General features: G+C 48.7%; 1 protein-coding gene and 1 pseudogene across 1 annotated transcript in view; one reads left to right on the forward strand and one right to left on the reverse strand.

The window, feature by feature from the left end:
• GABBR2 (gamma-aminobutyric acid type B receptor subunit 2) overlaps positions 1 to 15,902 on the reverse strand; it is a 426,862-nt gene that overhangs the window by 308,346 nt on the left and 102,614 nt on the right. The gene's annotated exons all lie outside the window — the stretch shown is intronic.
• On the forward strand, positions 5,255 to 15,002 carry LOC101043179 (septin-7-like; annotated as a pseudogene).

Consider the following 15,902-nt stretch of genomic DNA (forward strand, 5'->3'; position numbering starts at 1 on the left):
GGAGCAGGGGGCAGGGGGCAGATCAGGAACAAGAGGAAGAGTAGCCTCTGGGAGAGAGGGGAGTCCCAGTTTTCCTCACGGGCCATGTGAGCCTGGGCCACCAGGACCCCCTGAGGTAGAGAAGCCAGGAGGGGGTGCTGAAGCCAGGAGGGGGTGCTGGGTCCAGGGACACCACTGAGTCCAGCACTGGGCACAAGGCTGGCAAGGCACTGGCCAGCTGCCCATGCTACAGGCTTTCCCTGGGGAACCATGTCCCCAAATCTGACAGTCCTTCCTGGAGATGAGCCAGAGCTACCCCGACAGGTCCCCCACGTGCAAACAGCCGCTGGGCGTCTGCTCAGAGATGAAGGGTGGCTGCAGGGTGAGTCCTTACCCCGCCACTGTGTCCATACTCATTCCTCAGGTGCCCGCCCTCCGTCTGCAGCGACTCAGCTGGAGTTAATTATGTGCCTCACTTGTCCTCCAGCTGGGGACACAGTGGTCACTCCCCTATCTGACAGATGAGGGCTGAGCTGCTGTCACACATCACTGTGACCAGGGACTCTACTCAAGGGCTCCAATTTTCCATGCCTGGCACAAATCCTTCCACCTCACTGCAGCACAAGCTGCTGCAGGCACCTGTTTTCAGGGCGACTTCCCTGACACCCCAACATCACAGGTCTGATCTCCCAGGCACAGTGTGGCCCACACTTGGAGGTTTTAAGGGGGTTCTGGGGTCCAGGCTGAACCAGCAGCCTTGGGCATAGCTGTGTTCCCATCTCAACATCCTGCTCCCAGGTCCCAGCTCCTCCACGCCTGAGGTCCTAATGTACCTTCCCAGTCTAGAGCCCCAGGACTCAGTGCTGGCCCACTTCCCATCCCATGGCTGAGAGCCTGCAAGGGGTCCCCAAGCCCATCACCACGCTGCCCACACAGCGGGTAGCGCCTGGTGCTGCCCCTGGATTCACGGAAGATTGTGAGGCCTCTCCTTGCCTAGAAAACGAGGCAAAGGGGTTTCAGCTTGGAACCCTGCTAGACAGACAGACCAGCAAACAGAGACCACCAAGTGCTTGGAGGGGAGGGGAGAAGCTCCAGGAGAGGAATTCACTGGACGGGTGGGGCCCAGGGAAGGCTCACGTGCCTCTTGAGGCAGCAGTTTGGGACCAGTGCATTCAGGAGCATAACCCACTCTGGGGAAGCCTCTTGGCAGGACCTCTTGACCAGGTGGCTGAAAAATTTGAAGAGCAGCAGCCTTTGGAAGGCCAGAGGGAGGGGCAGACCTGCACAGGGCAGCCCGATCCCAGATGTGAAAGTCAAAGTTCACACGTGATAGAGGAGCGTGCAGGCCTGGTCAGTCCTCCCTTTGTGTAACAAGGAAGTTATGCTGGGAAGGCCTGACCATGGCACTCGAGGGCGCCACTTGGGGCAGAAGCCAGAGCCCTTTGCTGACTGTGAATGCTGAATGAATTCAGTTTGATGTGCTAGGTGTTTACTGAGGATCTGCTTCAGGCCGAGATCTGCCAGGCACTTGGCAAGCAAGAGGAAACAGGTCAGAGCCCTGCTCCAGGGAGCTCCCGTGCTAGTGGGGACAAGACGGGCACAGTCACAGTGTAGGATGGTGCCTTGTGTGCTCAGGCTTCTATCACAAAATACCACAAACTGGGCAGATTAGAAGCAACAGAAATGTATTGTCCACCATTCTGGAGGCCGGAAAGTTCGAGATCAAGGCACCAGCAGACTTGGTGTCTAGTGAAGTCTGCTTTCCTGGTTTATGGCCCCGCCTTCTGCCTGTGTACTCACAGGACGGGAGGCAAGAACAAGCTCCCTTGCACCTCTTTGATGAGACAAAATTCATTCATGAGGCCTCCACCCTCAGGACCTAATCACCTCTCTTCCCAAAAGGCCCTACCTCCTAATATCATTACTTTGGGGGTTAGGATTTCAACATATGACTCTGGGGGGAAGTCAACATTTAGACTGCAGCAGATGGGAAGGCATACCATGAAAGGGGCAGCAGAGAATGTGGGACCCGGAGCTGGCCACCAAATGCAGAGCCAGGAATCAGGGAAGCATTGCTGCAGGGGCGGAGTGCCTGGTGCTTGTGCTGCATCCCGACGCATAAGGAGAAGTCAGCCAAATGGACAGGGTGAAGGAGGGTGGCCTGTTGTGAGCAGGGTGCCCAAGTTCCAACCACAAGGCGTTCCCTGCTCAGACACAGGGAAAAGTAAGGCCACGTGCAGCCCCCGCTGCCCCTTACCCAGAACTCTGTTCCATAAACACCTGTCACAGCCTCCTGGGCCCTGTCTCAGGTCCAAAGGCAAAGGAAACGTTGCCTTCACAAATCCTGCAGACAGGACAGAAGGGCTTTTTGGGGTTTATTCACTTGCAGGTAGAAAAAAAGTATTATTATTTTTTTCCCGAATAGCAGCTTTGCTGTGAAATTGTTACTTGGTTTTCTTCTTAGGTTTAACAGAGCCTTCCTGAAACTTGAAAACTATTTGAACCCAGTTTTTCTTGCAATTAAGAAAAACTAGCAGAAAAAACAAAAAGGAAGACACAGAAGGACAAATACTGTATGATTTCACCTATAGGAAGTACCCAAGGTAGTCAAGTTCATGGAGACAGGAAGGAGAACCGTGGTTGCTGGGGGTGGGGGACAGGAGACAGGGGAGCTAGTGTTTAACGAGTATGAAGTTTCCGTTTGGGATGATCAGCACGTTCTGGGAATAGATGGTAGTGATGGCCATGCAATGTAAATGTACTTAATGCTGCTGAACTGTATATTTTAAAAATAATGAAAATTATCAATTTATGTTTTATATATTTTATCACAATTTAAAAAACAATCAGGAAGGTGATACTTTCCTCAGGACAAGTCTCAAGGCCTCTCTGAAACTCAGTTTTCTCATCTGTAAAATGAGGGAGAAATCCATTCGTCCCTATACTGTTGTTGTTGTTGTTTTTCTACAGTAGAGCCTCACTCTGTCGCCCAGGCTGCAGTGCAGTGGCACCATCTCGGCTCACTGCAGCCTCAACCTCCCAGGGCTCCAGAGATCCTCCCACCTCAGCCTCTCAAGTAGCTGAGACTTTAGGTGTGCCCCACCACACCCAACTACTTTTTCGTAAGGTTTAGTAGAGATAGGGTTTTGCTGCGTTGCCCAAGCTGGTTTCAAACTCCTGACTTCAGCTGATCTGCCCACCTCAGCCTCTCAAAGTGCTGGGATTACAGGCATAAGCCACTGTGGCCAGTCCATGCCTCTCTATTCTTTGAGCTTGGTAGGGAGAGAGTATCCAAGTTATCTGCCAGGTGATGAAAGCATTTTCCAAATGATACTTAAAAAAAAAAAAAAAAAAAAAAAAAAAAAACTAATGAGAAATCAAAATGGAACTAAAAACGATGTACAAAAGCACAAAATGGCCCCAAGTCTGGAGGGCCAATTCCTGGACTGACAGGAGGCTACAGGTTGTGCTGATAAGGAAATAAGTCACATGAGAGAATGAGGTTGCCCAGAATACACAGCAGTGGAGCTGAGCTGATCTGGGTCTCTTCCCCTAGCCCCAAGCCCTCTTTCCCCAACCACAGGCCCCCAAACTCCTAAGAGGGTGTGTTCTTCTGCCATGACACTCGTGTCCCGTCCCCTTTGCTTGGCCAAGTCCATGCATCTTGCTTTCTTCTGGAAGTCTTTGCCAGGTGAGATGCCCCTCCCACGGGCTGAGCCAGCACCCTCTGTTGGGGACGGCCCCTGGAGCCCCTCGCTCTCTCCTATCTCTCTGTAGCTTCATGGTAAAGGTCTGGCTCTGGAGCCAGGTGTCTGACTTCAAGTATCCCTCTTACTAGCTAAAGGACCTTGAGCAGACTTTTAGCTTCAGTTTCCTCCCCCGTAAACACGAATGATACTCATGTTTATGTTACACAGTTATGAAGAAGGTCAGATGAATTCATTCTTCAAAGGGCTAGGAAGAGTGCTGGTGCCGGTGAATGCTTGGGAGAGGTTAGCTCTCCGCCCAGGACCCCTGCGCCTGCACGCACTGAGTGCTTGTAACTGTTTGCTGAATTTTCCCAATGGGGGAAATAAAGGAGGTACAACGCAGCCTTGGGGGTGGGGGCCCTGGCTTATGGGTTCCCTTCTCAGGCTGCACATTTATACAGCTATAAAGGAGCAGGACCGTGCCTGCCCTGTCTGGTCTCTCCTGAGGAAATGGTAGGGGGATCTCCTCAAAGCCCCGCTCCCCATTTTATTCCTATAACAGCCTGGCCCGGCCCAGCCCTGCCATGGAAGGAACGGGCGATGTGGTCACAACGGGACCATATGGGGACCTGCCCCTTGCTATTTCTCACTATTTTGGGCCAATCTGTTGACATGACAACCAGGCTTTTAGACTCTGCCGCCCATGGCTCTGTTTCCAACCTTGTGCTTGTGTTCTGCGAAACGGAGCCTCCGTCCACTAGCTGCCTCCGTGGTTGGAAGGGCAGAGTCACAGATTCTGCAAGACCCCCTCCCCTTAACAGCTACAGCAAGCAGCAGACGAGACCTCCTACTGGCATCCCTGCTCCCAATATGCATGGGAACTGGCAGCTCCACTCCCCGAAGCCTGCAAGCCTTAGGGGAGCACAGAGGGAGGCGGGGTGATCGCCTCGAAGCTTTCCAAGAAACCCCAGGACTGACTCTCTTTCCCCAGCCAGGAGCTGATAAGGCGCACCCTCATGCTGTGCTCAATCTCCAGATACTCATATTTTAGGAAATATCAGTTCAAGAAGGGATCACAGGGGTTGTCTGGGCCAAGCACTGCATTGTGAACCCAAGTGGGGCAGCTGATCTGAGATCTACAGACCCCCCACCCCTGTCAGTCCAGGCTTTAGGACACCCCACCAAGATTCCATACATGTTACTCTAAAACAGATGGCAAAGAATGTGCTGTATTCTCCTGCACGACAGAGCACACCGAATTTTATTCTTATGCCGGGAACTCTGCAATCACAAACAACGTGCCAGGGACAACACGCATGGGCTGAGTGTCCACTAGGGTGGCAGTATCAGCAGCCATAAATAATAATAATAATAGCACTCAACTCCTGAAGCTTGCTATGCAGCAGGCAAAATCCTACACACTTCACAAGCGTCATCTCATGAAGCTGCATGTCCACAGCACCCACCATTTTACAGAGTTGGAAACAGAAGCTCGAAGAGTTTACATAACCAACTCCAGGACACACAGACAGCAGGAGGGAAGCTGGGCTTGAGGCCAGCCTGTCTGTGCACTCACCCACAACCTCATGAAGGTTGGTGGCGGGGGGCTCAAGGATGAAGTGGCAGCAAGCATCGCTGCCTTCCCGGAGTCCCCAGAGCCGCCTGGAAGGAGGGCACAAGCAAGGAAACTTCCAGCAGTGTACTCAGAGCAGTAAGAAAAAAACGAAAACTGCTGGGAAAGGGAAGGGTAGATGATGGGGAAGAACAGGGAAGACAGTATTCACTTGTAAGTAAGTTCTTTTTATTTTATTTTATTTTATTAATTTTTGGAGACAGTATCACTCTGTTGCCTAGGCTGGAGTACAGTGATACAATCTCGACTCACTGTAACCTCCACCTCCTGGGTTCAAGCGATTCTCCTGCCTCAGCCTTCCAAGTAGCTGGGGTTACAGGCATGCACCACCACAACCAGCTCGGTTTTTGTATTTTTAATAGAGATGGGGTTTCACCATGTTGCCCAGGCTGGTCTTGAACTCCTGAGTTCAGGCAATCCACTGGCCTTGGTCTTCCAAAGTGCTAGGATTACCGGTGTGAGCTACTACACCCAGCGTACTTATAAGTAAGTTCTAAGAGCCGTTCTCTGAGCTAGGCTCATTCAATGACAACATCTACTTGAAAAATGTCTTTCTTGGAAGAGGCCAGTGACTAGGACTAAGGAGGCCAGAGAGACAACTTGGAGGAGGAGGCTTTTGAAAAGCAAGGACGGGACTGTCTTCATTTTCCACAGCTCAAGAAGTACATCACCTACTCTACAGGTAGAAAGTATGAAATATTCATATGCTGCACCCCCTGTATCCTCCACACACTCTAGAAACAGGGTGAACGCAAAACTACACAAGAGATCTATTGTTAATATCGTTCGTAATGTAAGAAAACAAAGGAATTTTGCTAGGAGGCTGGCGGGTGCAGTCAGCTGAAATAAATAAATTAAAATTCGGCATTGTGGTCTCTGTGTACATTTGTTTTAATTACTGTTTACCGAAAAACTAAAACTTCACATAGGGAAGAAGAAAGAAAAATCCCCACACGTGCATAACCAGTGTCTGTACGACAGATCTAACTTGGGGTGGATGGGGTGGGACTTCCGCCTTCAATTGCCACAGCAGCACCCAGCCAGGGGCGCACTCACAGTGGATCAAGCGTCTGGAATGGGCTTCCACATGGCTGGCAGATGCATGGATCTAAAAGCTCATCCAGGGAGTGTGAACCCAGCTACCTAGGAGGCAGCGTCACACAGCAAGCAACCCAGCCTCCAAGCCCGCCCACAGACCACGTGGGATGGACAGAAGTTTCCCTGTTCCATCACAGTACACCACATGTCCTCTATGTGGGTTTCACTCTGTCTTTTATTAACAAGTCTGCTGTGGACATAAACGGCTCCCCTGCCCCCTACCCCTTCCTCTCCCTAGAGTGGACCGACCTGAAGGCAAGAACCATGCCTGCGCCATCTTTCTTGGGCCTGGCACTGAGCTCAGGCTGACGAGGAGACAAGACAGCCACCCTCAGCTGCTGCATCTGCGGGGAGTGGTGGAGAAGACCTCACTCCCGGGTGGGATCTTTGGTGGCCTTGAAGGTGAGGACTCCAACCTAAGGTTTTCCAACTCGGTTCCTCAAGAGGCCTCTTGAAGAAAGACTCACATGTCGTGACCCTACTGGGCAGGGCTCTGGGTCCCCTTTACCATTTAACCACAAGGGTTTCGTTCTGGAGATTTTATATGTGGGCTTCTAGCAAATTTTGTTGGAGTGGAGGGTTCTGTCACCAAGCAGGACAATGAACACCAGGAGACTAGAGCAGCCCCCTGGGGGCCTTGCCATAGCAGCCAGGCCTCACTGCATCACCTTGGGTCCTCTCAACCTAGGACCTGCCGTGGACACACTAGGCCTGTTTATTTAGCAAATGAATAGAGAAAACAAAACAAAACCTCCCAAGAAACAAGTGTGATCTTAAAGTTTCAACACAGGGTGAGAGGCCAGTGTTTTCTCCTGATCCAGTTGAGGTTGAATTACACATGTCCTTCAATGACAGGCTGAGGGAGCCACCTCTATCCAATGGAGCATGTGGCCCCAGGCCCCTCCTATGCAGTAGGCAGTGGTGCTGATGGGCTCTGAGTGGGGTATACAGGTATACAGTGGCCTGCCCAAGGAGGCTCAGGTGTAAACCCAGGACACAAACCAGGCCTGGGGAGCCCACCCCACCCCACAGGGCACCAGGAGGTTTGCCCAGGTGAAGAAGATGGGGCTGGGACAGTGTCTGCATTAGAAGATGAGGCAGAAATGCCAGGGAGAGATGGGAGTGGGCACAAGACTGACCAGCCCGGTCTGGCTGAAGCAGATAGTAGGAGAAACGGGCAGAGCCAGAGCCTGAGCTCAGAAGTATTAATAGAAACTGCCTGGATGTGGAGGGTGGGAATTCGAAGAGTCAATTAAGAAAGGGACAGGCACATGCTCACTAATTGCTGAAGCTGGGGGATGGGCTCACAGAGGCAGCTTATCCTACTGTTTCTACTGAGGCATACATCTGAAATCATCTGTCGTAAAAAGCCCAAGAAAAAAAAAAAAAACAAGAAAGGGCCAGGCAGCCCCCCAAATTTCCCCTTTTCTCATTTCAATGATTTCAGGCACATCTGCAGGAAATATACAACTAGAGGCCCAAATCACAGCTAAGACAACAGGCTTTGGGGCTGCAAAGACGGAACAGCTCCTCCTCCTCTGCTGGGCAAAGCACTTCTTCCCAGGGAGTATTCCTAGCTGACCTCCCCCTTCCAATAGCATCCACCATCGTCCATAGGCTGATGACCCCAAAGCCCAACCTCCACCTCCCTGCAGCTCCAGACCCACAGAGAAGAGACCCACAGCTTGGACTTGCCACCTTCCCCTAAAATGTGATCACTTATTTCACCCAGAAGGCGAGATACGGACGTGACTGGGTGAGAGAGGGGCTCCAGACTCTGACTCTGAGAAATCCGCTTTCACTGCATGAGCCTTCTGGAAGTGCCCAGCGCAAAGCAGGACTCAGTAAACATCGACTGTCACTAAGACTACTGTTATTTGCATTCGTGTTAGTGTCAATGTTCATCTCTGCAGGTTCCCCAAGCCAGAAAACTGGGAGCCGTCCAAGACTCCATCGTTGCGAGGCCCCTCACACCTAGCCAGTCGCAAGTCCTGTACGTTCTACTCACTGAGTATCCACAGAACCATGCCAGCCTCTGTACCACACCGCCACAAGCTTGTGTCTGGCCTCACTGTGGCAGGTGACTCTGCCTCCAGGCCTGTTACCTCCCCTCTGCTGGTCATCTCCCCTCCAGGGTGATCTCCCTAAAATGAAAAGCTTATCAAGTCCCTCACTGATCAAAAGGCTTTCATGGTCCTCTGGTCCCCTGGTGAGCACCCTCTCACTTTGCTTTCCAAGGCTCAGCTCAGAAGTCACTTTGTGCTCCAAATCCTCCCTGATCGCAGTAAACAGAACTGACCGCTTCCACCCTGTGCCCCACTGACTTCGTACAAACTTCTACAACAATAACAGTGCTGCCCAGACTGTCATAAAACATGCAATTTCCAGAAAACAAAACAAAACAAAAAGTACCAGAATACCAACGTAGACTGTCAAATTTTATTTTCTCAAGTAAGGACATAAAAAAACAAACAAACAAGGGCTAGGTGCAGTGGCTCGCACCTGCAATCCCAACACTCTGGGAGGCTGAAAAGGGAGGATCATTTGAGGCCAGGGAGTTGGGACCAGCCTGGGCAGCATAGCGAGACCCTTCAGCCTGGGCAACATAGTGAGACCCTCTCTCTACAAAAAAAAAAATTAGAAATGAGCAGTGCATGGTGATGCACATCTGTAGTCCCAGCTACTTGGGAAGCTGAGGTGGGAGGATCACCTGAGCCTAAGAGTTGGGGGCTACAGTAAGCTATGATCACACTACTGCACTGCAACCTGGGGAAGGAAGCAAGACACTGTCTCTGAAAAAGAAAGAAAGAAATGAAATAAATCAATAAACAAATCCTAATGTCTGCAATCGCCAGAATTTAATTATTTAAAGGACGTGATAAGAAGGAAGGAAGAGGAGAGAAGGCAGAACACCGTCTCAAAGTGAAGGGTTTTCTTTAAAACAACAAAGTTAGCTCTAAGAAAAACTTATCCTTATTTTTCTCAGGGCACCATGGTCTCTTGAAGTTCTGTCAAGGTCAGTATGGGCCAAGGGCTGGTCATTGTGAACATTGCCTGGTTTGTTCCGGTCTCCCGCTGGAGGCTGTGAATGACTTTCAGGTGAGCACTGCCAGGCTGACCCCAGAGATGCAAGTGTGGGGTAGTAGATGTCAAGCCCCGGCTGCCTGTGATTGTCAAAGTCAAGTACAGCACAACCTGACCACAGGGAAGACCCTTGGCTGAGTTGCTGAGTTAGTTTCAGAGATTTTACTTGAACAGCTCCTCTTTCTTTTATTTTTTCATTATTATTTTTTTTTCTTTTTTCTTTTTTGAGACAGAGTCTTGCCCTGTCTCCCAGGCTGGAGTGTAGTAGTGTGATAACAGCTCACTGCAGCCTCAACCTCCTAAGCTCAAGCAATCCTCCCTCCTCAGCCTCCTGAGTAGCTGGGACCACAGGCTTACACCACCATGCCTAGTGAATTTAAAAAACAAAAAAAAAAAATTGGTGGTCAGGCGCAGTGGCTCAAGCTTGTAATCCCAGCACTTTGGAAGGGCAAGGCAGGTGGATCACAAGGTCAGGAGTTCAAGCCAGTCTGGCCAACACAGTGAAACCTCATCTCTACTAAAAATACAAATATTAGCCGGGCATGGTGGCAGGCACTTGTAATCCCAGCTACTCAGGAGGCTGGAGCAGGAGAATCACTTGAACCCGGGAGGCGGAGGTTGCAGTGAGCCGAGATCACACCGCTGTACTCCAGCCTGGACAACAGAGCAAGACTCCAACTCAAAAAAAAAAAACAAAAAAAAACCTGGTAAAGGTCTCATTATGTTGCTTAGGCTGGTCTGGAACTCCTGAGCTCAAATAATCCTCCCTCCTTGACCTCCCAAAGTGCTGGGATTATAGGCATGAGCCACTGCGCCCGGCCTACAACTCCTCTTTCTAATATCACTCAGGAAGCACACCCTGCAGTAACGATGATCATCATAATCACAAAACAAACCTGCCCAAGCACTAGGGAACAATTCGAAATTGTTAATTGATTCGGTGGGAGAGGAGAAAACTGGAGGAAAGAGGACGGAAGCTCTCACAGAGATGCTCGGTTTCTTTTTTTAGCAGACCGCCTGGTACCTGCCACAGTCTTCCCTGAAACACCCAAACATTCACTGGATTCCACAAAGCGGGGCCATCATCGGCAGTGGAGACTCCAGCGTACTACAGTCAGAAGCAGACATGAGCTGGGTGCAGCGGTGTGGCCGCAGGCAAGTCTCTTGGCCCCCCTGGGCCTCCCAACCCTATCTATAAAGCGTAGTGATTCCTTATCGAGCTTAGGGAGGGATGGCGACACAGGACCACACTGGCTCTGAAAACTCGAGGACTGGGCCACCCCAAGGGACTGCTGCTAGTATTCTTGTTGTCACCAGGAAGAAGAATGCTCAGCGAGTTTGGACTAAGAGAGAAATGGGTTTCATGTCAATAAATACCGCCGCTCTCTCTGCCCTGTCTCCTATAGAGCACCTCATTTCCTTTGCCAAGGCATTCCCTGTTTCAGAAAGATAAACAAGATCCCCGAAGGCTGGAAATTATTCTTCCAGCAACTTCCTCATTGCCCGCTGCAACTAAGATCTGAGTGGACACTCTCAGGCTAAGGATTTGGTCTGGAACTTTTCCACTGTGTTTCCTCAATGGCCAAGGTTCATTCATGCTGGAGAGAGGAGGAATTTAATATCACTAATTACTTTTTAGGGAGCAGTTTCATCCTGGAAATTCTGAAATTGATTTCTTATCCAGTTTCCCCTTGGTTGATATTATTCTCTCAAGATCCTTACCGAGCTTTCTGACAACACTTCTTGTATTCTCCTTCATGTTCCAGCTCTACGTTCACTTTTTTCGGTCCTCCCTCAAGGGCGAGGATTACCTCTCTGATTTCTGCCTCCCTCTCTGGGCCTGGCACATAGGTGAGGCCCCACCAATGCGGTAGAAACAAAGACATGAAGATGTGATTTTTCCCTAAGCATGCTTTCTGCAACTGCAGCTCAGAAATCTCAAACGGTTCAAGATAAGAAACTGGCCCAAAGCTGATTAATTTTGCAAAACAGACCTTCCAGGGTAGCACACAAGCTCTTCAGAAAGAATATTCTGGTTTTTCCTTTCCACGGAGAGCTTCAGGGGCTGTAATTAGAGCAGCATGAAGCAACAGACTCCGCTTTGGTTCACTAAAGCCCAAGAACCTTCCTACCAACATAGACAAAAATAACGTCCCATTCCATCTGAAAATATCACCTAGAATTCAGATGTGTGTTCTCTCACTGTGTTCTGTGCATTTTTAAGTAGCTCTGTTTGGCTGGGTTTTGACAGCTGGAAGCTGAGGCTTGGAGACCCGCCCGGGCGCAGGGTGGTGCTTTTCAAAGATGCAGACCACTGCATCAGAACCACCTGGGGGCTTGTTAAAATGCCACTTCCCAAGCGCTATTCCAGACCTACCAAATCGGAATCTCTAGGGCTGCTCCATTTTTAATACACAGCCCCAACGATCCGGGTGCGCACTAAAGTTTGAGGTGCCGGCTCATTTTCCTGCTAAGGAGCTTTGCTTATTCCCCCACCCAATCTCCCACACACATCCATTTTCCCAGCTTTACTGAGCAACTGTTTCTGCAGGACAGGACATCCATGCAGCTCTGTGGAGTCACAGACTTCAGGTTCACAGAAGTTCTCAGAGTCTTGGTCTCTGCTCCAACATTCCCCTCGCCCTTCCTGAAATAGCCACCAACCACCCTTAGGGCTCGTAATGTTTGCTTTTGTTCCAGAAGATTGTGTTTGCATGCTTTTCCCTTCTACCCATAACATGCAGAAGGCTAGGCAGACAGAGTAGGGTTTCACAAATTGCTTACTGATTGACCAACACCTGCATGAACTGGAACGCTTACTGGAAGATTGTTCCTTACAGATGCATTTTTTTTTTTTTTTAAATGCTGGCTGGATGCTCATACTAATGACAACAACAATGGTAATCATAATCATCATAATGCTGGTGACAAAGATCTTTATATAAGACCCTTTCCAAGTTACAAAGATGCATCACACGTTTTCCCCTTGACAGTCTTCTGCAACACTCAACGACCCTTATCACACCCACTTTCCAAATGGCAAACTGAGGCTCAGAGAGATGAAGTGGCTTTCCTGAGGACTCACAGGTAGTTGCTTACAGGGCTGGGACACCAATCTAGACCTTTCAGCTCCCAGGCATCAATCATTCTTTCCCTGATCCAGTAAATAATGACTGAGCCCCCACAATATGCCACTCACCACACCAGAGGGAAGGACCAAGAGCCAAGGCTGACATGGTCCCTGCCCTCCTGGTCTCCCAAGCCACATTGCCCCTAATGACATGGAAGGTGTCGTCAGCCAGGAGACAAGATAGGTACATGGCAAGGCAATGAGGCATAACAGAACAAGTCAGGGCATGCCCATGAAGTGAAACCAGGGCAGCAGTGCCCCTCTCTTTCTGTTGAGGCCTCCACAGGGATGTGCAGTGCAATGGAGCTGCCAGGCCACCATCCCCAGGTCAGGTATCCAACTGCACGTGCCCTGCCGGTCTCAGGTGCTGTGAGCCCCAGAGCTTGGAGGCAACAAGGGGAGCACAGCTCTCAGCACGATCGGGGGGTTTTTCAGAAAGGGTGGAGCAAGGTGGCCTTGGTACAAGCTGCCATTTCCCAGGACCATGCTGCAGATCTGCAGAGGGCCACTTGCCATCCTGAGGCTAAGCCTGCATACACATCTCGGGCTATGGATGCTCACCTGCCTCAGGGAGCTGCTGTGATGCCCACATGAATGTGAGGGGGAACCCATAAGCCCAGCTTCAGGTCAGCCATCACCGTGATTCCTCAGGGGCCCAAGTGTCTTCTGCTTTTCTTAATGGATCTTCTAAGGGTCTAGAGGTTGCTGCTGCCATTTGGGGTTATGGCAAGGAGTGCCTCTAGGATGCCCTACCACCTTCAAATCTTTCTTTAACTGAGGCTGCAAACTGCATGACATAAGCAGACTGGCCATGAGACCCTGGCACACCACTTAACCTCGTAGCTTCCCATTTCTTCACCTGTAATTGGGGATAATGAACTGTTCTAGAGTTCATGTGAGGATTCAAAGGGTAAATACATGCAAACGGCTTGGAATGATGCCTGGCACATCAGAAACACTATTGTGTCTATTATCATTTTTTTTATGATCCCTTTCCTTTTTTAAAAAAGGTGCAAACAGTGCGAGATCCCCTGCAGCTGAGAGGAGCGTCAACAGCACCGCGGGAGCTCAGACTGATCCGTACGAATTCCTCGGCGTCCAGACCTGAGGCTCATCTTCTTCCGTCTCACCCGCAGCTCTGCAGGTGTCCAAACCCTGCTTGTGCCACATCGTTTGGTAGCTCAACAGAAGACCCTTGAAGGCTATGTGGGATTTGCCAGTCTCCCAGATCAAGTATACAGAAAATCAGTGAAGAGAGGTTTTGAATTCACCCTTATGGAAGTGAGCGGAACAATCCAAAGTTTTAATCAAAGAAGGTGGTGTTCAGTCGCTGCTCACAGTAGTTGGTATCCTAGGATTTGGAGATACAGTGGATAACAGTAATTGCTGGCAGCCTGTTATCGACTACATTGACAGTGCATTTGAGGACTACCTAAATGCAGAATCGTGAGTGGACAGACGTCAGATGCCTGATACCAGGGCCCAGCATTGTTTATACTTCATTGCTCCTTCAGGACATGGACTTAAACCACTGGATATTGGGTTTTTGAAGCATTTGCATGAAAAAGTGACTATCATCTACTTACTGCCGAAGCAGACACACTCACACCAGAGGAATGCCGACATTTAAAAAACAGATAATGAAAGAAATCCAAGAATAGAAAATTAAAATATATGAATTTCCAGAAACAGATGATGAAGAAAAAAATATGCTTGTTAAAAACATAAAGGACCGTTTACCTCCTGCTGTGGTCGGTAGTAATGCTATCATTGAAATCAATAGCAAAAGGGTCAGAGGAAATCAGTATCCTTGGGGTGTCGCTGAAGTTGAAAATGGTAAACACCGCGATTTTACAATTCTAAGAGATACACACATGTAGGACTTGAAAGATGCACTAATAATGTCTACGATGAGAACTACGGAAGCCGAAAACTGGCAGCTGTGACTTACCGTGAAGTTGATAACAACAAGAATGAAGGGCAGCTGGCTAAGAGCCCTCTGGCACAAACGGAAGAAGAAAGAAGGGAGCATGTAGCTAAAACGAAGAAGATGGAGATGGAGATGGAGCCGGTGTTTGAGATGAAGGTCAAAGAAAAAGTTCAAACACTGAAGGACTCTGAAGCTGAGCTCCGGCGGCGCGATGAGCAGATGACAAAGAATTTGGAAGCACAGCACAAAGAATTAGAGGAAACACGTTGTAAGTTTCAGGATGAGAAAGCAAACGGGGAAGGTCAACAGCGTATTTTAGAACGACAGAACCTTGGAGAACCTCGGAGGAAAACAAGAAGAAAGGGAAGATCTTTTACACTCTTTATTGACCACCGGTTATGTATTCGTTGCCAATACGTCAGCTTGGACATCAGTGTTCTTTGGATCTGTTTGACCAGTCTGCACCAGTTTTACCTATAATGGTGGATTTAACATCATGACAAGAATTATTTTTGTTGTTGCCGTTCTTGATGGAGATTAAGGTCCCTTGAATTGTCTAGGGTGTTGTGTACTTAGAAAGTAACAACGCTAAGTACCTTGCCTACATTTTCCTTTTCTTCTTTTATTAAATGGGTATCCTCAGTTTAATGCAAGGGAACATTTCGCTTTTTGGTACAATCAGGTTCTGTTGGTTTGATTGTTTACAGGATATTCCAAAATAAAAGGATTCTGGAAAGTTTTCATTGAGGAGATACTGCCATAATGTGCTGCAAACTAAGCTTCTCTATGATAGTTATAATCCAAAGGTTCCATTCAATGCAGTATATACAATCATGTAATTTAGTCTAACACAGTTGACTCTATGTTTTGACACTTTCATTGTTTAAAAATACACATGGAAAAAAAAAAACTATATATGCTTCCAGTGCACCTAGTGCTGTTTTATAACAACTGCTTTTTGTTTGTTTTTGATTCTTTAAATATATATTATTCTCCTTTAGTGCCCTCTTTAGCCAGAATCTCATTACTGCTTCATTTTTGTAACAACATTTAATTTAGATATTTTCCATATATTGGCCCTCCTAAAATAGAATCTAGCATCTTTCATATAATAGGAACCAACAAGAAAACTTTCCTTTAACTCCCTTTTCATACTTTATGGTAAGTAGCGGGGTGGAGGGGGGATGCATTTATAGATCATTTCTAGGCAAAATTGTGACGCTAAAGATCAACCTGTTTCTACCTATATGCAATCTCTTTATTTTACTAGAAATGGGAATTGTGGCCTCTTGAAGAGAAAGTCACCATTCTGCATTTAGCTGTATTCATATATTGCATTTCTGTATTTTTTGTTTGTAT

Source organism: Saimiri boliviensis, chromosome 2 (assembly GCF_048565385.1).
Source record: "Saimiri boliviensis isolate mSaiBol1 chromosome 2, mSaiBol1.pri, whole genome shotgun sequence".
NCBI classification, from domain to species: domain Eukaryota; kingdom Metazoa; phylum Chordata; class Mammalia; order Primates; family Cebidae; genus Saimiri; species Saimiri boliviensis.